Raw genomic sequence first — 23,265 nt, 5'->3', positions numbered from 1 at the left:
TGCTGCTTGGCCTGCTGTGTTCATCCAGCCCTGCACCTTGTTGTCTCATCTTCTGTGCATCTGTGATTTCAATCTGTCAGACACTAGTGCCCCTGTTGAACTTCCAATCCAGGCTGTGAAAAGAAAGCACGCTAAATATATCTTCCAACAGCAGAGAGATGCACAACACAGTCATGGAAATGTGTGCTGAGTGCAAGGGCTGCCCCGTATTATTAAAAAGCGGTGTGGCCTTGCCACCCTCTCCCCAGCCCTCCACACACATTGTTCATTCACGTTACTAGAGACTGATGTTGGCCATACCAGTTCTTGATTCCCATCGAATTCCATGATTTCCAAACTTTGTCTTAACTCCTTCTGCCCACTCCAATTCCGTAACCCTTGCCTAACAAAACAAAATGCTGTCAATGCTAGTTTTGACCATTTCAGATGATGCCAACCACTAGTCCCACTCACCTCCACCTTAAATTGGGCCTCAACAGATTTTTAAAAATCTGTTATTACGCATTTATACTCCCCTTTGTGTGAAGAAATAGAGTCTTTGTTCTGAAGTCTTTCCACTGGGGGAAGGACATAGTTGTTTTCCTATCTACCCACCTCCTTTAATCATGGTATCTAATTGGAGTGATGCTTAAGCCTGAGTCTGATAGTTTAACCCCTTTAGTCTGAGAACCTTGCTTGAAAATCTGCATCACAGGCCAATTTATGCAGTACAAGACGCAGATCTGAACAATATTCAAGCTTTCTTGTTAGTTAACAAAAGCAGTACAGTAGCTCCAGCATACAGTATAGTGTGAGCCATCATTGTATTAATGGAAAAGAGGCTGGAACCTCCAGAGGGATTTCTAACAGGAGTTACCTTTGGTGTGAGGATTCAATTGCATTGTGCCAGTTCTCCAATAGCCAAGGAGCTAGGCAGACTGTACAGCACAGAAATAGGCTATTCAAACTGACAGGTCCAGGACAGTGCTTAGGCTCCACTCAAGCCTCCAGCTTGTTATTCTGGTTCGCACACTTTCCTTTCTGTCAGAGGTAATATTGGAATAATGCAGACCATGATGGCCCTCCAAAGCTTCAGTTTAGTTTTGGCAGACTCGGATCTTAAAAGCGTTGCCATCAACTTATCAGAAACTTCAATATGTTCAAGCTGACATTTCTGACCCAGGGGGCCTGAACCCCATCGAGCGACCAATGTGTGGGAGAGAGAAGGTGTTGCAGCAAACTAGCCTGAGAGTGGTGATGCCTTGGAAACTCCTGGAGTTAGATTCCAACAGATTTGCCCAGATTCTTCACAGGGTTTCTGCTAAAACTTTTGCACCAATCATCCTGTAAGCGCTAACCGGAGAACCACCAACTGCATGGTTAACCCCATAAACACCATCTCCTAAAAATGTATACTGGTCTCAGGAGGAAACGCACACAATGTGGATTTAAGCAGAATACTAACAAGTATGATGGGAAAGAAAACATTGTGTGGTCTGGAATTTTTAATATTCCTTATCATATTAAACAATTTAAAGAGCTCACGATATGAATTACTTGTGAAAAGCAGCGACTGTAATGCAAATGAAAGATATCAAAGCACAGAGAACCTTTTAAGGCATTCCTTTATTGAATAAGCTATGCATATCAAATTGTGTGTGTGTGTGCGCATGCATGTCTATATATATATGTGTGTGTGTTTGTGTGTGTGTGTTTCTCTGTCTGTCTGTCTATGTGTGGGACTAAAACATATTTGCTTACGCCTCACTCAATAAGCTTGCAATTTTTATTTAACATTGCACAAAGCTGCCCAGGATTATTTAATGTTCACTCTGGCCACTGGATGAGGTGAAGAAGAGGTTGGAGGAGTAGGGTCTTGATTCCATGGCTTAACAGCCTCAACCAAAGGCAGTGCAAACTAAAAACATGGGCTAGCCCTGTTGAAATTTCTGACTCATGCACAGAGCAGGAGACATGCCCACAGATACTCCCCACAGACGATCCTCACCAACAGGGTGCGACACACTCCACCAATGTACAACGGCACTGCCCACTGACGCTCCCCCAATTGGCACACACTGCCAACATTGTCTACTGGCAGGGAGCAGCACTCATCAGTGACATTTCCCACTTACAGTGGCCAGCACAGCTAACCTACAAAGCAACACTCCCCATCCAGGCTCCCTATCTATAGACATCAATATTCCTCACTCACAATCCCCAGGGACTCTCACTCCAGGGAGTAACTTGCACCACCTCTAACAATCCCCACCAACACTTCCCATGCATGAGGGAAACAGTCCCACCATCCACATTGTCTATTGGCACTGCCCATTGACACTCGCTGACAGCTCCCAGCTGACCTGGGGAGACATTTCCTCCAACATTCTTCACTGACACAGCAAGACACTCCCTGCAACATTACCTACTGGCACCCCCCACTGGCATTCTCTGCCAACAGGCAGAGAGACACTCCAATGACATAGTGGTCACACTTTCCACCAATGTTTGTGGGATCTTGCCACAGCTGAATTGACTTTGCATTTCTAGCATTACAACAGAGACCAAATTCCATAAGCTACTTCATCAAATACATTGGGGGGAATGTCCTGAGGTCAAGGAAGGCGCTATATAAATGCAAGTTCATCCTTTATTACAGGCTGTATTATTGAGATAGGCGCGGGAAACATCGGTTCCACGAACTTCTGACTGAAGCTTTCGGCTAACTACTAGATCATAGAGAACGCAAGGAGGCCATTTGCCCCATTATGCCTGTACTGGCTCCTTGATTTAGCAGGCTGATAAATTAGTTCCAACAACAGCCCCCCTGTCCTTTCTCAGTGGACCTGCAAATTATGTCCTTCCCTGTTCCAAGTGTGTATCCAATTCCCTTTGGAAAGTTACTACCATGGGATCTGCTTCCACTACATTTTCAGAGGTGGTTGGAGGGTGAAAAAAAGTTAGTGGGAAGTGATTATTTTAATATTGAGGTCCTGCTGTCGGCCATAATGAAGGCTGGAACACATGGCAAGTCAGAGAGGGCAGCTCATTCTGTCCGAGGGTGGAGCAGAGCAAAAAATTCAGTGCACAAACACAATAAAACACAAGCACTTTCCCCGCACACGTCTGCGCACACATACATTGCTTGTGAAATGTGTAGCCCGTGCTGGGACAGGAATCAATCTGAAAGCTCAGCCTAAATCCAAGAGGTTCTAGCAAACCAAATCCCCTGGATTCAGAACGCAAGGCGCTCCCTTATCGAATCTCAATGTGACTATGGAACAGAGGTAGCAACAAAGTGCTCCAGCTCCACTGCAGATCAAACATAAAGTACCACACACACACGCAAAATAATGCATGCTGACTCAAAGTTTCCATTCTCCAGAAAAGCAATTGCTCCTTTTTATATGAGTAGATCAAGCCCCACCTACCTGCAGAGTAGCAGCAATAACATCCTCAGCTTTTCCTTAATTGTCAGTGCGTCTCTCTCTGTCTCTCCCCTTACTTCAGTAAGGCAACATTTCTCATCCAGAAGTTCCCTCGCGATGAAAGACAGAAACGACAGCTCAGGCACTCTGGACGATCCGCCTTTAACATTGATCACAGTGGCTCTCTCGCACAGTATCTTGAAGCCAATGAGCCCTCCTCCTTCCTGCTCCCTCCCTCCCTCCCGCACCACCACCTCTCCTCGCCTCTTTCCTATTCCCACCAAGTCTTGGTACAGGAGGTATATTCCAAACTGGTGATCAGTCGAGCCTCCTCGTGGTAGGGACGCCGTGTTGGGGGAGCATGTGGGAGACTTACTCTTGAGAGATACAGAATGTTTGTATGTGTGCGTCTGGTGTGTGTGCGCTGTGGTGTATGTGTGTGAGTATGTGTGAGTATGCTGTGAGTGTACACATATAAGTGTAAACTGTGTGTGTGTGTATAAATCTGTATATGTCTGTGTGTGTATATATGTCTATGTGGGCTGTTCTGTAAGTATCTGGTGTACTTATATATGTGTGCAGTTCTGTATATTTGTATCTGTGTGTATGTATATGCGTCTACATGTGCAGTTCTGTGTAAATATATCTCTGTGTAAGTTCTGTGTGCCTGTGTGTGTATCTGTTTGTCGGTGTGAGCTATCAGTAGCTGGCTAGCTCGGAGTCTCTGCTGCTGTCCTATTCTGCAGATGGCAGAGTGGAGTTCTGAAGGGGAGGAGAATGAATGTGTTTAACAAGATTCCCAGCTGCTGATGAAAGCACGTCACTCGTGAGGTAATTATGAATCTTTTCGCCCATGCTGATAGGAGTGCTTTGCTGCTGTGTGCATGTGTGTGTCTGTATTACTGTTCCTTCATCCACCCACTGAAAATCAATGCAAGACAGAATTGCTGTAGTTAAGTGTCTTGCGCCGGTGTGACAGTCGTCAGTCAGGGATCTGCGGTGGTTTAGTACTCCGTCCAGATGCCCTGGAGCTGACTGAAAGGTCTCCCCCCACCCCTCTCCCATCCCTCAGCAAACCCCGCCACCCCCAGCCCGTTACCATAGAGAGCATGTTAGTGGCAAAATTACATCAAGAGTCCAGAGAATGATCCCCTTAAAGCTGGGCTGAATCTGTCAGAGGACAGCTCTATTGCCAGTGTCAGCTGTGGCTCAGTTAGTAGCACTCTCTGATCAGCTCTGAATAAAAAGCTTCAGCGCATAAAGCCTCCAATCCAGAAACCTGAGCACAGGATTCAATCTGTACTGGAACTTGCTATCAGAGGTGCTAAATTTCAGATGGAATATCCCTCGCCCCCCACCCAAAACCCTGTCTGCCCCTCGCCTGTGAGAGTAAAGCCGAGCAGGAGTGTTCTTCCCCTCCCCACTCTCATGGCCAATATTTATTCGTCAGTCGACAATCTCAGGCCAGCACCTCATTACAGCTTGTGGGATTTTGTTGTGTGCAACGCGGCTGCTGCCTTCAACCAAGAAAAACAGAAACCGCTGGAGAAATTCAGCAGGTCTGGTCGCATCTGTGAAAAGAATTAACGTTATGATTCCAGTGACCCTTGCTGTTGCCTCTCCTTCATTGTAGCACTTTGAAAGCACTTCATTGTGTGATGTGCCAAGGCTGTGAAAGGTGCTACTTCTTTTATTCATTCACAGGATGAGGGCATCACTAGCTGGGCCAGCATTTATTGCCTTTTCCTAATTGCCCACAAGGCAGCTGAGAATCAAACACATTGCTGTGGGCCTGGAGCCACATGTAAGCCAGACCAGGTAAGGATGCCCTAAAGGATATTAGTGAACCCAGGTCCCTAGAACATTACCTGGGTCTCTGGATTAGCTGTGCAGCGACAATACCACCAGGTCATCACCTCCCCTGAATATAATCACATAAATGTGATTCTTGGTGCTCTAATTGTTTTCAGAAATCCTGCGCTAACTAGGGGATGGGGTGACTTGGGGTGGCCTGACCACATGCTGGAACTGTGTGTCAGTAGATTGTGAGTGAGGAAAACATGTAGCATCCTGAAGGATGACGAATGAGATAGTCGTGTGTGTGAGTGTGTGTATGTGGGCAGAGAGGGGGATGTTGGAAGAGGGAAGTTTCTAAGGTTGCTGAGCTAACCCTCTAATGACATGGGTTCAAATTCAATTCAAATTTAAATTCAGTTCACGAAATCTACCAGTCCCAATTGTTACAACCAGACCCTGGGCTGTGTTCCACAATTTGTTATAGTTTATGATAGGCATACCTCAAATCATTGATGTCTTGAATGAGGAGGAATGAATTGGCTCCTCTTTATTCGTCCACTCTCTCGGTTGGTTAGACACAGTTCATTTAAAAAAGGTCCATTTGCTACCATCATCTCTGACCCACAATTAATTTGTGTTGTAAAAGAAGCCAATTTAGTCAGACTTTCCTGAAAGGATACATCCTTTAGAGAGAGAGTATCAGTTACTAAATGCAAGAAGAAATAATAACACAACACACAGAGCACACACAGATTAGAATAAGCAGTAAGTCAAAAAAAAAGACAGAAGTTAAAAGAAATCAGATCAGTCTCTGAGACACTTGTGAAGTGTAGATAATAGATAGTTTATAATTGTGTATGGAGATAATATATGGATAATGAAAGCCTTTACAGTGGATGATACCAGTAACATTGACATTGGCAGTCACTTTTCAGATGCTTGGTTTTGCAGTTTGCTTGAGATTCTTTTGACTTGGTTGCTTTTGAGAGTGGCTGGCTGGTAGCACTCAGAGTGAGAGTTTAAACCTCTTTCTTTGCCAACAGTGCAGGAGTGTTTAATGGCTGTCTTCAAATTGTAACCTTCACAGAATGCTAGTTCACACATTAGGATGTCAAATGACAAAACCACAAAGAAAGAAGAGTTGAATTTCCCATTTTCCCTGTATTTTTGGATATTCATGGAAGACAAGTCTGCAGGGGATGGCCTCTTGCTGTGAAGGATTTGGGTAGTCAGCCTTTCATTATCTCCTCCTGGTTGGTCTTTCTATTTGAAGTTTCCCTGACACGTGCGATATCCCATGAGTCCACAAAGGACTCTGCCAGACATTCTTTGAATTTACACTGCCGTCATTTTTTGGCTGTAGCAGCCCTCATTAAAAATGACACATATTGTAATTAATAATTCAATATGTCCATCAGTGACCTGATGTCATGATCCATGGCCATAATGCAACCATTGTGACGCTGAAACTCTCATTAACTGCTGCAAAATCCATCTGATTCACTAATGTCCTTTCAGGGAAAGAAATCTCCGTTCCTTAGTCAGTCTGGCCTACATGTGACTCCAGTTCTATTGTAAAATAGCAGATTCTTAACTGTCATTTGGAACAGTTTACCAAGCTACTAAATTCAATGGCAATTAGGGACAGACAAAAAGTACCAGTCTTGCCAGTGACACCCGCATCCCAAAAAAGAATATCTTTTAAAAAATTTCTTCTTTGTAAGTGATGGAGTGAAAGATGAAATACATGTCAACAGGAAAGGCGGTGAAGGCATGATCAAACCTGCAGTCATAGTACATTTGAAAGACTTAGCCCTGAAACATCTTCAAAAGACACAACCTGAAGCATAATGCATGTACATCTGTAGCCTCAGAGATAGTAAGAACTGCCGATGCTGGAGTCAGAGATAGCATAGTATGAAGCTGGAGGAACACAGCAGGCCAGGCAGCAGCAAGGGAGCAGGAAAGTTGACGTTTTGGGTGCGGACCCCTCTTCAGAAATTTCACCTTTCCTGCTCCCCTGATGCTGCCTGACCTGCTGTGCTCCTCCAGCTCCACACTGTGTTATCTCTAGATCTGTAGCCTGTTTGGCAATAGCAATATCCCACAGGCATCTTGCAACAAATGACTGATTAACCTGCTTATAGACCATGCAGTCATAAGCTACAGGAGCAAAATCAGGCCATTTGGCCCAATAAGTCTGCTCCACCATTCAATAACGGTGGCTTAGCAGTTAGCACTGCTGCCTCACAGCACCAGGGACCTGGGTCCGATTCCACCCTCAGGCAACTGTCTGTGTGGAGTTTGTACATTGTCTGCGTGGGTTCCCCTGGTTTCCTCCCACAGTCCAAAGGTGTGCAGGTTAGGTGGATTGGCTATGCTAAGTTGCCCGTTGTGTTCAGGAATATGCTAGCTGAGGTGGGTTAGCCATGGGAAATGCCAGGTTACAAGGATGGGGTGGGATGCTCTTCAGAAGTTTGGAATGGATTTGATGAGCCAAAGGGCCTGCTTCACACTGTAGAAATTCTAGGATTAGTTTTATATTGACTGGGGGAGCAGAATATATCTCATCATCGTTGTGGTTGAGGTGCCACTAAAATGATACCAGAATGGAGAGGGGACACCTAATGAAGTGACAGAACCTCCAGATAGCAAAGAGACAAACGAGGGATCTCCTAGTCATCTTCAAAATTCTGAAAGGATTTGATAGGCCACTTTAGAAAAGATGTTCTCACTTGCAGGAGAGAGCAGAACGAGGAGCAATCAATAGAAGATGATCACTTACAAATCCAATAGGGAATTCAGAGGGAAGAAATAACTTCATAGATGCTCTGCAATGGTGCTAGCTGCTGTTTGTGTCCCGAAATCCACCTCCTGGGCCTCCTCTCAGATAAGTGTTTAGGCACTGAGCTTTCAAATTTCCTTTTAAATACTTACTTTTAAGCACTTTTTGATTAAGTGTTGAATCTGCTTGCACAATCTTTTCAGGCAGTAAATTTCTGATTATAGCATCAAGGGGAGGTGATGATGTAACAGTATTGTCACTGGACTGTTAATCTAGGGACCCAGGTTCACATCCTGCCATGGCAAATGATGGAATCTGAATCCGATGTTTAAAAATCTGGAATTAAGAGTCTAATGATGACCATGAATCTGTCATCAATTGTTGGGGGAAAAACCCAAATGGTTCACTAATGCCCTTTAGGGAAGGAAACTGCCATCCTTACCTGGTCTGGCCTACATGTGACTCCAGTTCTATAGACTCCTAACTGCCCGCTGGGCAATAAATGCAGGCCCAGCCAGTGATGCCCACATCTGGTAAATAAATTAGGAAAACCTCTGCTCTCATTATCTCTGGTTGTTTACCTGGTCACCTAAATTTCCATTCTTTGTTTACTAGATCTCCCACCACTGAAAATGTTTCCTCCATGTTTACCCTATGAAAACCATTTATGATTTTGTTAATCTCGATATTCTGTTCATCTGACCAAGCCTAAGGGGAACAGTGCCAATCTGCTTCCAACCCAGTGCCAAACTGAAGCCCCTGGGGGACCATTTCCAAAGAACATTCCAGTAAAACAGCCAGACCCCCAATAGAGAAAGTACGGATGGTGGACCTTGCTGTTTTAACATATGAGAACAATAATACCTCAGGAGGCTCTGGCTGTCATAAAAGGTCGGTCCTGAAATAATTTCCTCATGAGAACAGACAGCTTTCCCAGTGAATCAGATGCGTACCCATTGCTAGGAACAAATGTCGGAGCAAATTGCTGCAGATGCTGGAATCTGTACTAAAAACAAGAAATGCTGGAGATCACAGCAGGTCAGGCGGCATCCATGGTGAGAAAGCAAGCTAATGTTTCAAGTCTGGATGACTCTTCATCAGAGCTCTGATATATCGTATTCATATTTTCATATCCCAGCACACATACGCCCTCTTGAGTGTCTCAGATGAACCTACTTCTACCACATTTGTAGGCATTCCATAACCTAAGTACTCACTGTGTGAAAATGTTTATTTTGGGAAATTCAATCCATAATCACTACTGTAATATTGAAAATGCAGTACCCAACCTATGCATAGGAGGACTTCACAAGCAGAAATGAGCTTATTTGAGAAAGAGGTTCAGATTTTAAAAGCATTGAGAATTACTGAGACAGAGGATCAGCCATGGTCATACTGAGTGGGGAACAGACTCAAAAAGGCCGAATGGCCTACTCCTGCTCCCATTTTTCTGATTAGTGATCACATTATCTGACTTCAGTGATGTTGAGAAGGTTGGCTTACGAGGAGAGCTTGAGTAGACTTGAAATAACTGCACAGAGGCCGGTGTCCTGTCACCAAATCACCCTTTGTTTACTTGTGCACAGTCCACTGGCTGTAGCCAGCCAGCTCGGAGTCACTCCCCCGAACAGAGGAGATTCTAAATCTCCTGCTTGTATTGGCCAGCCAGGGCTTTCCTGACTGGCCCAGGTTAATAACCCCAATGAAGGATCTCGCAGTCAGTACAAAACCGGGACTGTACTCATTGGAATTTAGAAGAATGCGGTGGGATCTCATAGAAACATATAATTTAAACAGATGAGGTAAAAGCAGGGAGGTTGTTTCCACTGGCAGGTGAAACAAGAAGTCGGGGGCATTGCCTCAAAACAAGGGGGAGCAGATTTAGCACTGAGTTGAGGAGGAACTTCTTCATCCAAAAGGTTGTGAATCTGTGAAATTCCCTGCACAGTGAAACAGTTGAGGCTGCCTCGTTGAATGTTTTTAAGGCAAAGATAGATTTTTGAACTGTAAAGGAATTAAGGTTATGGTGAGCGGGCAGGTAAGTGGAGCTGAGTCCATGAAAAGATCAGCCATGATCTTATTGAATGGCGGAGTAGGATCGATGGGCCAGATAGCCTATTCCCGCTCCTCTGTCTTACGTTCTTATGTTGGTTGCTGATGATCAGAGCTCCTGACAAGACTATCCCTTCACTTCTTTGAAATAGGGTTGTTGGGAGCTTTTAAGAATTAAGTCGCCATTGTCCCACTGTCTCCTTAGAGAGAAATGATTGGTTTTACCTGAGGGTCAACACTTCTTAGCTGAGGGGTAGAGGTACTAAGGCAGGATCTTCACAGTGACCTCAGCCAATGTGGGAACTGAATCCACAATGTTGGCGTCACTCCATATCACAGACAAGCTGCCCAGCCAACTGAACTAACTGACCTCCTACCGATGCCTTTATCTGCCCAGAAAGGCAGATGAATCCTTCACACATAATAAAAGACACGTATGGGGAGGTAATGGCCTAGTGGTACTATTGCTGGACTGTTAATCCAGAGACCCAGGCAATGTTCTGCACATGTTCTACATAAATATCACTGCATTCTTTACATTTAATAGATGTTTTGACTGTATTTTGTTGTGTCAAAAATCTTGTCAATATCTGTCAACAAATCCTGCAATAATAACTTGCACACGAAACCCTTGACAGCTAGTGCCTATGTGATCCAAAGTAAAACTGATTAATGCTTCATGTTTAAAAGAAAGCTTGATAGATCAGCAACTTGGTTTCTTAATATAATGTACATGTGAATTATGATTTATTTTATGTCAATTAGGTTTGAAGACCAGTTCCCTTCACACTCTTTGGAAATGACAGAAAATGCATTTTAACTATTCCGCACCATTGTAAAGAATGAGCCATTTAGAATAAGGGTTAGCATTTTTCTGTTCATTCACAGGATCAGGATGTTGCTCAGAATGGCAGCATTTATTGCCCATCCCTAATTGTGCAGTGGCCAGTTAAGAGTCAAGCACATTGCTGTGGGTCTGGAGTCATATGTAGGTCAGACCGGGTAAGGATGGCACTCTCCTTCCCTAAAGAACATTAGTGAACCAGATAGGTTTTTCCTGACAATCAACAATGATCATCATTAGACTCTTGATGCCAGATTTTTTTTTAATTGAATTCAAATTCCACCATCTGCCATGGCAGGAATTGAACCCAGGTGCCCTAGTCCATCGCCTCCCTGCAGTTTTTTGGTTCTCTATCCCCTTTTTCTTCCCCCATTCTCTGTTGATTCTATTGCCAGCTTGTCTGGACATCTTTTTTTACAATTAATTCATGATATGTGGGCATCGCTGACTGGGCCAGTATTTATTGCCCATCTCTACCATCTTTGATGGTAGCTCCCCATCCTGTCACCTCCACCACAGGATGGACAAGGGAACACAAGCTTCCCGGTCACCTTTCAACTTGGATAACATTCCCAAATTATATGTTCTTCTATGTCAGTGGAACAGAGTCCTGGAAACTCTCTGTTAGGGACTCACTTCAAGGACTGCATTGATTGAAGAAAGGCAGCACAACAGATTCTAAAATGCTGCAGCAATGCCCATCACCCAAGACAGAAAGGATGATAACTTAATTAATGAATAAAGACAATTATAGCACAGGCCATAGTGTGGCGATAAGATCACTGAACTAGTAATCCATGGGCCCAGGCTAATGGTGTAGAAAAATAGAAAATAGTAGCAGGAGTAGGCCACCTAGGCCTTCAAACATGCCTTACCATTTAATAGGATCGTGGCTGATCATCTCACTCAATCCCCTGTTTCTGCTTTCTCCCAATATCCTTTTGCCCTAAGAACTTTATTCAACACCTTCTTGGAAATAGTCAATGTTTTGGCTTTGCCTGCTTCCTGTGGTAGTGAATTCCACAGGCTGACTACTCTCTGGGTGAAGAAGTTTCTCCTCATCTCAGTCTTAAAGGTCTGGGGATATACATTTGAATCCTACCATGACAGATGGTGAAGTCAAATTTTATTTTAAAAAATCTGTCCTTCAGGGAAGGAAATCTGCCATCCTCATCTGGTCTAGCCTACATGTGACTCCAGACCCACAGCAAAGTGGTTGTCTCTTATTGGCTCTCTGAAATACCCAAATAAGCCACTCAGTTCAAGGGCAATTCGGGATGAGTAATAAATGCTGGCCCTGCCAGCGATGCTCACATCCCTTCAGTGATGAATTAGTCAAGGCTGTTCAAGAGATTACATTTGAAATCGGTCTAGTGCAATTCAGCACCTGTCAGTGACGGGTCATGGAGAACTCTATGGGTCAGTACCTGTCAGTGATGGGTCATGGAGAACTCTATGGGTCAGTACCTGTCAGTGATGGGTCAGAGGAACCTGTATGGGACAGTACCTGTCAGTGATGGGTCAGGGGAACCTGTATGGGTCAGTACCTGTCAGTGATGGGTCATGGAGAACTCTATGGGTCAATACCAATGTATTTGAAAATGGCGTGAGGGCCGATGAAGCAAAGTGGGTGACCATCCTGCTGTCTTCCTGCAGCACTACAGATCTGTCTCCCGCGTTATCATGGGTGGGGACACGGGAATTCAGCAGCCCACCTACCCGTGAATCCTGTTGAGCTCCAAAAATGGTCAAATTAATGGCCACGTAAGGGCTCCATTTAGCCTCTCTCACTGTTTAATGTGAGTAGGGGAAGGCGGTAGCAAAGTGAATAGCCCAGCAGCTTTCACTATGCAATTACTTTTAGGCAAGACGGGGAGATATCTCCTTTCAGGTCTCTGCTTTGCCCATCAGAGGCGATCCACTGTGTGGGCTGATCCCATCCCCTTAACCATCCCCCAGCACCTCTCTACACTAAGTTCATGTAACTCTGGGGCACACAGGCCTCCTGTCACACAAACACAAAGCCGTCAAACAGATTAAAGAAACGAGGAAGAAATGTCAGTGAAGGTGAATGAAACAAAACCCATTTCTAAAGGTGTGGGAGGATCTAAATAGGATCAGCAGAGGAGGAAAAGGAGATTCGGTGACTCCTAATGAGGACCCTTTGGCTCGCTACCTTTCACCCACAATATACCATCCCAGCTTGATTTCAAACTCACTTTAGCGAGGAAGCTCAGCCCCAGAGTGTTAGCAATGGTATATGCAGGAAATGCTGACTTGGAGGTTTAAATTATGGTACCAGTCTTTAGCCAGGGCTCCCAGCGTGAGTTGAATTGGTATTGTTACAGTCAGTTCAATAATTAAACATGTCAACAGATGCTTCATCTTGATACACACTATCTCTTTCACTTGTTCACACCGAATAGCAAGAATTCCCATTTATAGAGCACCACTCACATCCTCAGGACATCCCAGAGCATTTTTCAATGAATAAATTACTTTGAAGTATAGTCACTATGACCGCAGCATCTCATTTACACTCAGCAAGGTACAACAAATAGCGATGAGGTAATGGTCAGACAATCTATTTTGATGGTTATAAATTAATATCTTTTTATAGCCAGTACAATTTTCTGACTCCTCTCCAACCAGTGGTAAGTGAATAATTCACCTACACTTGGTAAGAGCAGGCACAACCTCAGTTTAGCATCTCATCCAAAAAGTGACAACTCTCCAAAGCAGTTCTCGTAGGAATATGGAAAATAGAAGCAGGAGTAGGCCATTCAGCCCTTCGAGCCTGCTGTGCCATTCAATATGATCATCGAATTCAGTACCCTTTTCCTGCTTCAGCCCTCAGATAATATCTAACTCCTTTTTGAAAACATCTAGTGTTTTGGCCTCATTCACCTTCTGTGGCAGAGAATTCCACAGGCTCACCACTCTCTGGGTGAAGAAATTTCTCCTCATCTCAGCCCGAAATGGCCTACTCATATCCGTAAACTGTGACCACAGTTCTGACTTCCTGGTCATTGGGAGCATCCTTCCTGTGTTTACCCTGTCTAGTTCTGTGAGAATTTTATCAGTTTCTATCAGATCCTCTCCTCATGAATATGTCCGACTATTTGAGCTGGCCTCTTACCCAGGCAAGTGTGCTAACAGCCAAAATGGTTCTGCCATTAGCAGTTTAGCTCATTAGTCACCAGCCTGATAAACAGTTTTTACAATGGTAGTGATTGTTGTCCTCGTATTGGGTGTCTGTCATTTCCAGGTCCCTATAAGGATCATGAGGGTGCCAGAGTGGTCAGTTCATTGTAAACATTGACATCTTGGAGTGATTCTGAAATGATAATGTTTCTTGCAAGGATTGCCATTTCAGGAAGTGTCTGCAATTCTTTTTTATTTGATTCATCCATGCATTTTAAGCAAGCGTAGCATTCATTCAACATCTTCATTGCTCTTCAGAAACTGTGGTGAGCTGCACTCTTGAATGAACGCTGAGGTATAACAATTAGAAAGGGAGATTCCAGGATTTGCTCCTAGCAACAATGAAGGAATAGATCTTTGTCACATACATAGAGTCATTGATTCGTACAGCACAGAAACAGACCCTTCAGCCCAACCAGTCCATGCTGACCATAATCCCAAACTAAACTAGTCCCACCTGCCTGCTCCTCGCCCATATCCCTCCAAACCTTTCTTTTTTGTTAATTTTTTCATGGGATGAGGGCGTCGCTGGCTAGGCAGCATTTATTGCCCAACGGCCAGTCAAGAATCAACCATATTGCTGTAGATTGGAGTCACATATAGGCTAGACCAGGTAAGGATGGCAGTTTCCTTCGATAAAGGGCATTAGTGAACCAGATGGACTTTTCCCAACAATTGACAACGTATTCATGGTCATCATTAGACACCTAATTCCAGGTTTAATTAGAAAAATTGAATTCAAATTGCACCATCTGCTGTGAACGGATTCAAACCCAGGTTCCCTGAGTCTCTGGACTAAAAGCCCAGCGATAATACCACGAGGCCATCGCCTCCCTGTGAGTTATTCATGTACTTAACGAAATGTCTTTTAAACATTGTAATTGTACACACATCCTCCGGAAGTTCATTCTACACACAAACCACCCTCTGTGTGAAAGATTTGCCGCTTATGTCTTTTTTTAAAATCTTTCTCCTCTCACCTTAAAAATGTGCTCCCTCGTCTTGAAACCCCCCATCCTAGGGAAAAGGCAACTACCATAAACTCTGTCTTTACCCTTCATGATTTTATAAACTTCTATAAGGTTGCCTCTCAACCTCCTATGTTCCAGTCAAAAAATGTCCCAGCCTATCTGGCCTTTCTTTATAGCTCAAACCTTCCAGACCTGGCAACATCCTGGCAAATCTCTCCTGAACCCTCTCTAGCTTAGTAACATCCTTTATATGTGCTTTCTCGGTGTGATCAAAAAAGTTGTATCTGAACTGTGTTGTTTTGATTTAGATTGGCTACCTTTATTCAGTGTCTTGATTCGACTGATATGGTCAGGTTGTTAGTTTGATAGGGCTGATGTTTATGAATAAATTAGCTTACATTTCAGTTAACATTGACCAGGTTTTAACCTTGTAACTCTCAGGAACCCCTCTGAAGAAACAAGATGAGCAACACACAATATCACAGAAGCTGAGAGGAGTTAAATACAAGATGAGATACATTGGGACATTGATAGGATGCAGAGCTGGGCTGAGAAGTGGCAGATGGAGTTTAACCCCGAAAAGTGTGAGGTGATTCATTTTGGAAGGACAAACTTGAAAGCAAAATACGGGGTTAACGGAAAGATTCTTGGCAGTGTGGAGGAGCAGAGGGATCTTGGGGTTCATGTTCACAGTTCCCTGAAAGCTGCCACCCAGATGGATAAAGTTGTTAAGAAAGCGTATGATGTGTTAGCTTTCATTAATGGAGGGATTGAGTCCAATAGCCGTGAAGTTATGCTCCAGCTATACAAAAGCCTGGTTCGGCCACATCTGGAGTATTGTGTCCAGTTCTGGTCACCTCATTACAGAAAAGATGTGGAAGTGTTGGAAAAGGTGCAGAGGAGATTTACCATGATGTTGCCTGGAATGGAGGGAAGATCTTACGAGGAAAGGTTGAGAGAGCTGGGGCTTTTCTCTTTAGAACGACGAAGGATGAGAGGTGACTTGATAGAGGTGTACAAAATGATCAGAGGTTAGATAAAGTAGGCAGCCAGAGACTTTTTTCGAGGATGGAGGTAGCTATTAGGAGAGGGCATAGTTTTAAAGTGAGTGGAGGTAGCTATAGGGGAGACGTCAGAGGTAGGTTCTTTACTCAGAGAGTGGTCGGGGCGTGGAATGCATTGCCGGAGAGGGTAGTGGAGTCGGCCTCATTAGAGGCATTTAAGCGGCTATTAGACAGGCATATGGATGATAGTATAAGATAGGGGTGGAGGTTAGATAGACCTTAGGATTAGGGTAAAAGTTCAGCTCAACACCGTGGGTCGAAGGGCCTGTGCTATGCTGTATTGTTCCATATTCTATGTTCTATGTTCAATGTTCTACATCAGAAATTAGTTGCCTCGGTGGCATCAAGCTTGATGTTTCTAAAGCTGTAGATTGTAAGAGGAAACAAAGGGTAACTTCATAAAGCACAAAGTTGGTGAAATATCATGAGTGAGATTAGGGTATGTTGGCAACAATCCTCATTTCAATACAGTGAGAAGATTGGGAGAATGAACATCATTATGCCGGAAAATTGATAGTCAGTGGGAACGATTAGACCATCAAGGTCCATACCTGGATTGTAATTTCTTTTTATGGACAACATTTCTTTCACAGAGTCTTGAGGTCAGAGAATGTTGCAAGCTGTATAACAATGTTAAAAAGACATTGATAAACTTGATCGGTTCCTTCCGGACCTATGAGAATTTTCCTGGATTCCATGGAGCAAGCCCAGCCTTTGATACACGCTAAGTTGGAAGCTGAGCCATGTATAGGTGAGCACTTGGGTTCAGTCAACAGTCATAATTGGAACAGCTTAAAATTTGTTGAATGCAGCTGTAGGGGGATGGATTCTTGGTTCACTTAGCAGAGCTCAAGTTGGACAGGCTCCTGGCTCAATCAATAAGGCTCACTTGGAAAAGCTATTGGTTCAATTAATACTGCTCTGTTTGGACACACTCCTCGTTGAATCAATGCAGGTGTAATTGTTGGACATCATGGCCCAATCAATGGAACAGTGTGTGGACAGATCCTCACTTCAATCAATGTGGCAAACTTCAAATGGAGTCACACTGACATTGGAACAATTACTGTGCTCCAGGTCCAGTCCACTGTGCTCCAAGTACAGTATACTGTGCACACTGGCTGGAAATAAGCATGGGAGAGGAAGTTAACTTTTGTAATTAGCTGCATGATTAGACCAGTTATACAGTGCGCTGGATAACTAGTGAATGTCAATTCAAATACAATAATTGGCAGAGTGAGGATATTTTATCATCAGTAATTGGTAATAACATATTATTGACAAAACTGGTTTGGTAAAGTCCTTTGAGGATGGAAACTTGCAGTTCTTCATTGGTTAGGCTTGTATTAGACTCCAGGCATACACCAACAATGTTATCGGTGGGCATTTAGTCATATCAAAACCACTACGCAGTAGTTTCAAGCTTTTACCTTTTCAGGACAGTAACTATAAGAACATAAGAACCAGGAGCAAGAGTAGGCCATCTGGCACTTCGAGCACACTCTGCTATTCAACAAGATTATGGCTGGTCTTTTCATGGCCTCAGCTCCACTTACGCACCCTCTCACCATAACCCTTAATTCTTTTACTGTGCGAAAAATTATCTATCTTAGCTTTAAAAACATTCAATGAAAAAGCCTCAACTACTTCACTGGGCAGGGAATTCCACAGATTCACACCCCTTTGGCTGAAGATGTTCCTCCTCAATTCAGTCCTAAATCTGTTACCCCTAATTTTAAGGCTGTGCCCTCTTGTTCCATTTTCACCCATCAGTGGAAACAACCTCCCTGCTCTTAGCTTATTTATTCCCTTCATAATTTTATATGTCTCCACAAGATCCCCCCTCACTCTTCTAAATTCCAATGAATATGACCCCAATCTATTCAATCTCTCCTCATAGGCCAACCCTCTCAACTCTGGAATCAACCTCGTGAACCTCCTCTGCACCTCCTCCAGTGCCAGTACATCATTTTTCAAGTAAGGAGACCAAAACTGCTCACAGTACTCCAGGTGTGGCCTCACCAGCACCCTATACAGCTGTAACATAACCTCCCTGCTTTTAAATCAATTCATCTAGCAATGAAGGACAAAATTCCATTCACTTTCTTAATTACCTGTTAATGCACAAGGACACCCAGGTCCCTTTGCATAGCAGCATTCTGCAATTTTTTACCGTTCAAATAATCATCCTTTTTATTGTTATTCCAACCAAAATGGATGATTTCACATTTATCAACATTATACTCCTCTGTCAGACCTTTGCCCACTCACTTAAAGTATCTACATCCCTCTGCAAACTTTCTGTGTCCTCTGCACACTTTGCTCTACCACTCATCTTAATGTCATCCACAAACTTTGACACACTACGCGTGGTTCCCAACTCCAAATCATCCATGTAAATTGTAAACAATTGCGGTCTCAACACTGATCCCTGCGGTACACCACTAGTCACTGTTCTCCAACCAGAAAAGCATTCATTAATTCCCACTCTTTGCTCCCTGTTAGTTAACCAATCTTCTATCCATGCTAATACATTGTCTATAACGCTGTGCACCTTTATCTTATGTAGCAGCCTTTTGTGCGGCACCTTGTTGAATGCCTTTTTGAAATCTAGATATACCACATCTACTAGGTCTCCATAATCCACCGTGCTCATATTGTCTTCATAGAATTCCAGTATATCAGTTAAACATGAGCTGCCCTTCACGAACCCATGCTGCATACAATTTCTATCCAGATGTCTTACTATTTCTTTCTTGATGATACTTTCAAGCATTTTCCCCACTACAGAAGTTAAGTTAACCAGCCCATAATTCCCCATCTTTTGTCTATCTCCTTTTTAAACAGTGGTGTCACATTTGTTTTCCAATCTGCTGAAACTGTACCAGAGTCCAGCAAATTTTGGAAAATTACCACAAGCACATTTGTTATTTCTCCCTCCATCTCTTTTAGCAACCTGGGGTACATTCCATCAGGGCCAGGAGACTTGTCTACCTTTAGCTCCTTTAGCTTGCCCAACACTACCTCTTTCATGATAATGATTGTTGCTAGGTCTTCACCTACCTTAGTCTCCTTGTCATCAATTACTAGCATATTATTCGTGTTATCCATTATGAAGACCAACACAAAATATATATTCTATTCCTCGGCTATTTCCTCATATCCCATTATTAAATCCCCCTTCTCATCCTCTGAAGGACCAATGTTTACCTTAGCTACTCTTTTTTGTTTTATGCACTTGTAGAAACTTTTGCTTATCAGTCTTTACATGCTGAACGAGTTTACTCTCATAATTTATCTTACTTGTCTTTATAGCTTTTTTTTGTGGCTTTCTGTTTTCCCAATCTTCTAGTTTCCCACCAGTCTTTGCCAGTTTGTATGCCTTATCTTTCAAGTTGATAGCCTCCCTTATTTCCTTAGACATCCATGGCTGATTACCCCTTTTTCTACTGTCCTTCCTTTTCACTGGTATATACATTTGCTGAGCACTTTGAAAAATTGTTTTGAAAGTCCTCCACTGTTCCTCAACTGTCCCACCATAAAGTCTTTGCTTCCAGTCTACTTTAGTCAATTCCTCCCTCATCCTGTTGTAGTCTCCTTTGTTTAAGCACAGGACCCTGGTATTGTATTTTATCTTCTCATTTTCAATCTGTATTCTAAATTCAACCACATTGTGATCATTCCTTCCAAGAGGATCCATAACTATGAGATTATGAATTATTCCTGTCTCATTACACAGGACCAGATCTAGGATAGCTTGTTCCCTCGTTGGTTCCATTCCCTACTGTTCAAGAAAACTATCACGGATACACTCAATGAACTCCTCCACAAGGCTGCCTTGACCAACCTGTTCGACCAATCGACGTGTAGATTAAAATTCCCCATGACAATTGCCTACCATTTTTACAGGCATTAGTTATTGTTTTGTTTATTGCCTTTCCCAATGTGATGTTATTATTTGGTGGCCTATAGACTACACCTATCTGTAACTTTTTCTTCTTAGAATTTCTAATTTCTACCCAAATGGATTCAGACTTATTCTCCATAGACCTTATATCATCTCTCACATCCTTAAATATCAGAGCTATGCCACCCCCCTTACCTCCCTGTCTGTCTTTGTGAATAGTCTGATACCCTGGATATTTAATTCCCAGTCATGACCATCCTGTAACCATGTGTCCATAATGGCTGCTAAATCATACTCGTTTGCGACTATTTGTGCCATTAACTCATCTACCTTGTTTTGAATGCTACAAGCATTCAGGTAAAGTGCCTTTATGCTAGTTTTTATATCTTTTTGAATTCTAACATCTCCATTAATAATATTCCCTGAGTTTTTCTTCCTTTTAACTTCTTTCATAGTCTTCAATGTAGTTCAACCCTCCTACACACATGTTAACCTGCTGCTTTCGTTTCTATTTGCCATTATACTTTTTGTCATTTTCTCCTTCCCTCCCCCCAATACATGACAAGATGCCAGCAGTGCTGAAATCTCAATTATCATTTTCTTTTAATTTTTTTTTCTCTTGACTTGTTTGAGGCTCCGCTCTTCATCAATCAACTATAGGTCTCATATCCTTCTTGTTCAATAAGGTACACGTACTGGAGCAAAATGTCTCGTTCCCGACAATGTTGACTGTTTCATTGATAGAAGCATGTATCATATATCTAGGGACACAGTCAATTACTTGTGGTTTTTGAAAGCATGAACATTTGAATGCTGAACAGGATCTCGTCTAAAAGTGTGCTTTGAATGTAATAGGAAGACCTCAGCACAATCCTCTTAAGTACACAGTCTATTTGCATAAGACTTTTTTTATGCTTATCAAGAAAATTCACTTACCAGTTATTCACCTTCAAGTAGAAATGTGCCTTTGAAAGTGGCCAAGCTCTTTGGAGTATGGAGCTGAGTTCAAATGAAATTGTATCCGCATGTATTATTTTCACGATTCATTCCCAGCATAGACCAACGTGTGTTGCCTTTTCTGAATTATTCCCAAGAAATTAATGATGGGTTGCCTTCCTGAACTGATGTGGTCCATGCAGGAAAGATGCTGTCATTGTGGTTTTAGGTGGGAGGAGTTTCAATTATGATCTTGTGACCGTGAAGAAGTGACAATAAACACCCAAATCAGAGGGTGTGTGACTCAGAGGGCATTGTTCGTGTGAGCATAGCTTGCGGAAGTTAAGGATTTGGGACGTGTAGACACTGTTAATAATATTGGGAGCGCTGCAATTTTCTAGTGAATGGAAGATGTGTTTGGGATCTGCTAAAAGCACTGACCTCCAGCAATGGCTGTCCCTGCGTAGAGGCACGACTTGGAGAGACAGGGTCTGCAGAGGCTGAATATTCACATCTTTTTGAAGTCTGTAAATGAAGAAAAGAGAAATTTGGATGGCTAAAGTGATGTGCCAAACCGCTTTGTAGCTAATGAAGTCATTTTGAAGTGATCCACTGGTGTGGTGTAGAAAATGCAGCAACTAGGTGCTCATTACACGAGTCCGCAAACAGTGTTTCATTGCCGTTGGTCAAGGAAAAGGTTTTGACCAGTAAACCAGGGAAAATACCCTTTCTGTCCATTTTATTAGGACAGGCAGTGTGCTGTTAATGTCTCATCTGGAAGGTAGCATCTCCAATTGTGTGTAACTCCCCCGTAACTGCACAGGGTTGTTAGGCTAGTTCTGTGCTAGTCTCTTCAGTTGAGCTCGAACTCACCGACTAATGACACAGTGGGCGCAAGTGTTGCCAACTGGGTGCCATACATGCAACAGACAAGAATCACATCTGGACCATTTCCTCCTTCCATTTCCTTAATACCTGTAAAAATCCCCAACCCATTTTGGGACAAGTAATGGTGTTCCTTCCATCCCTCCATCCACAGGTGTAGGTGTAATGTTGTAGAGTGTAGAAATCATATCTCCTCCTTTAATATCACTGGGAAAAAAGTTCCTCACCACTTTGGCATCTGATTTTGGTATGAATGGCTGAGGCATCAGTTCTCTGGCCTAATTGACTTGTATGTTTTACACAGATAACACCAGAGACCTTGGACAGGTGTCTTCAGGAGCACTATGTTCACTTCATATTAGTTTCCAAGTTCTTCCTATTCTTGTCATTGTACTTCACTTTTCTACCTCCCCATAACCTCGAGATGTTGCCTACAGCTCTTTATAACTCAAATATAATGCTTTTCGCCACAGTAACTCATCTCTGTGACTCAAATTGCATCATTAATCTTCAAATACTCCAAGCAGTGTACACAAGTGGATCAATAATGCAGTGTTAGTCCATGTGACTGATATGAGATTTATTCCAAACTCCTTGTTCCAGACATTCACCCAGAATTTCCACTTCAGATTTCGTCCCACCTTTCGGTGTCTCTCACAGCCCCTAACTCTATTTCTGGGTCAGGGACCATTAGATATTGGGCAGGTTTCCATAGGAATAGGAGGAAGCGATGTGATATATCACCTGTTCTCAGTTATGTCTTCCATGATGTGAGCCTCAGCTCCATTTATCCACCATGGCTCCTTTCCTCTTGATACCTATACCAAATGCTAAAACTTTGTGAACTCTGAACTCTGTCCTGGAAACTCTGCCTGAACTCCAAAAGCATTCTCATTGAGCAGATCTGATCGTGCTTGCAGCGGTAATGCCACTATAGTACCTAAAGATCTGATGGAGTAGGTAAAGGGGCAACAGTACCCTAAAGATCTGCAGGCCTTCCACTTTCTTGAGTTGGAAACTTTCTGGACTGAAATATGACCCATTCTGTGGGTAGTTTCAGGACTACAGCATATGCCAAAGCTCTTCACAGACTGTGCAATTTTTTTTGGATGTGTTGATGCTATTGTGGTGCAGAAAATGCAGCAGCCAACATTTTGCAGAGTCAGCTCTAACAAACAACAATGTGTTAACGACCAGATCATCCATTGATATTAGATGAAGGATAGATATTAATGGGGAGATCTCCTGTCCTACATGACAATACATAATAGGAACAGGAGTCAGAAATAGTAGGAACTGCCGATGCTGGAGAATCTGAGATAACAAGCTGTGGAGCTGGAGGAACACAGCAGGCCAGGCAGCATCAGAGGAGCAGGAAAGCTGACGTTTCGGGTCTGGACCCTTCTCCAGAAA

General features: G+C 43.1%; 2 protein-coding genes across 2 annotated transcripts in view; one reads left to right on the top strand and one right to left on the bottom strand.

The window, feature by feature from the left end:
* Nucleotides 1–3,562, bottom strand: part of LOC109937874 (INSYN2B protein-like) — a 121,288-nt gene extending 117,726 nt beyond the window's left edge. The window contains exon 1 of the mRNA XM_020536368.2: nt 3,411–3,562. The gene's annotated coding sequence lies outside the window, so the exon portion shown is untranslated. The remainder of the gene's footprint in view (nt 1–3,410) is intronic.
* Nucleotides 1–23,265, top strand: part of LOC109931733 (dedicator of cytokinesis protein 1-like) — a 1,067,415-nt gene that overhangs the window by 525,484 nt on the left and 518,666 nt on the right. The gene's annotated exons all lie outside the window — the stretch shown is intronic.

The sequence above is a fragment of the Rhincodon typus genome, chromosome 1 (assembly GCF_021869965.1).
Source record: "Rhincodon typus isolate 14 chromosome 1, sRhiTyp1.1, whole genome shotgun sequence".
Taxonomy (NCBI): domain Eukaryota; kingdom Metazoa; phylum Chordata; class Chondrichthyes; order Orectolobiformes; family Rhincodontidae; genus Rhincodon; species Rhincodon typus.
This window is presented reverse-complemented; position numbering and strand designations above follow the sequence as displayed.